The sequence below is a fragment of the Dicentrarchus labrax genome, unplaced genomic scaffold (assembly GCF_905237075.1).
Source record: "Dicentrarchus labrax unplaced genomic scaffold, dlabrax2021, whole genome shotgun sequence".
NCBI classification, from domain to species: Eukaryota; Metazoa; Chordata; class Actinopteri; family Moronidae; genus Dicentrarchus; species Dicentrarchus labrax.
The window spans coordinates 20,417,087-20,418,742 of record NW_026136703.1 but is presented as its reverse complement, the minus strand read 5'-3'; positions in this window follow the sequence as shown (position 1 = coordinate 20,418,742).

Sequence of the window (1,656 nt, the reverse complement as noted above, 5' to 3'; positions counted from 1 at the left end):
GTTCTGCTGCTTTGTGGTGATTTCAAGGTGCAGTGAACTTGCTTTTTAAGACTGCAAAAAGACAATATAACTATAGAATATATATATATATAGAGAGAGAGAGAGAGTAATTTCAAAAAGACATCAAGTAGAAAATTATATTGATTTTCCACTCAGTTTATTTGTGAGCCCTCGAGGTCTTTAACCTACCCAAGAAACTTCAATAAGAAACATAAAATTAATGTTCTGTATATATTAAAACTACCATTAAAATAGAATAAATGTGATTATCTGTTTCTCTTAGAGAAGTACTGTGTGTTTGATTAGTTTGTGCTGCCCTCTGGTGTTAACACTCTTACATGTAGGTGTCAGTTTGACCTGAAGGTGGCGGTATTGTCTGTCACATGAGACACCGGCATCGCTCTGACTCTGTGTACCTTTAATTACATTTAATGAATCAGCTCAAACACAGTACACATTAAGAACTTTATTATGACAGAAAATGAGTCACATAAATATAATTTTTAACTATATAATCCCGAGTTATTGGCAACTAAGACAGTGGAATTTATTTATTTATTTATTTACACATTAATCAACATCGCTGTTTACACTTCAATGTAAATGTGCCGGAGTTACCATATAAGCTGATTTCCATCTGTAGTGCCTGGGCAGGTTATAACTAATAAGTGCCCAGTGTCATCAATACTATATCAATACTACAACAACAATATAATACAAATATAATAAATAAATACATCACAAAAGTGACAGAAATATATAAAAACAGTGAGAATTGAGCTTTTATTCAGACACAGAGTGACTTCATTTTGTTTTTATATAATATGATAATATAATAATATAAAATAAGAGCTGGCTTCGTCCTTGGTTCCTCCTCCTCCTCCTCCTCAGCTGTTAAATCTTCCTCATAAATCCAGGTGACACTATTGACCAGGCGCTGACTCTTCCTCCTCCAGCAGCAGAAGATTAGCATCCTCTGTCTCAACCTGAGAGGGAGATCTTTATTATTCCTGCTTTTATTTCCTGTCTGACTGTTACATAAAGTGAGTGTGAGTGAAAACTTCAAATAAAAAAAGAGCTAAAAAAAATGTATCAAGAGCACTATATCAATTATTATCATTCAACTTTATAAATTTAAAGTCAGCTGGTGAGATAGTCAACTGAAGTCCAATCATGATCGAGGGAAAACAAAAACAAAAAGGTTAACTACTTTAACACTAAACCAGTGTTAAAGCTGACTCAAGTTTCATTAGATTTTAAGGTAAAACTAACAATAATGAATCTGCAATAATTAAATATTTTCTATTAACACACTTAAATGGATTTAGAAATGTTAAATTGTGGATACATTTATAATTGATTATATATATTGAGTATTTTATTAATACATATAGAGACATACAGTAGGAGGCCGACAGAGAGAAACTGTATAAAGTATAAATAATCAAATTAAATTATATTTTCTTAAACAAACTAGTTGAAACGATTTTATTGGAAGTATTTCCTCTCATATTCTGTGAAGATTATCCAAAAGCAGAGTATTGTTTAGGTATTGTGTTTTGTTTTTTACATATACACACATACATTTATAATCAGAATAAAAGATCTTAAACAAAAGCATTATAATGTTTATCTGTCACACAGTTTGCTGGCCAA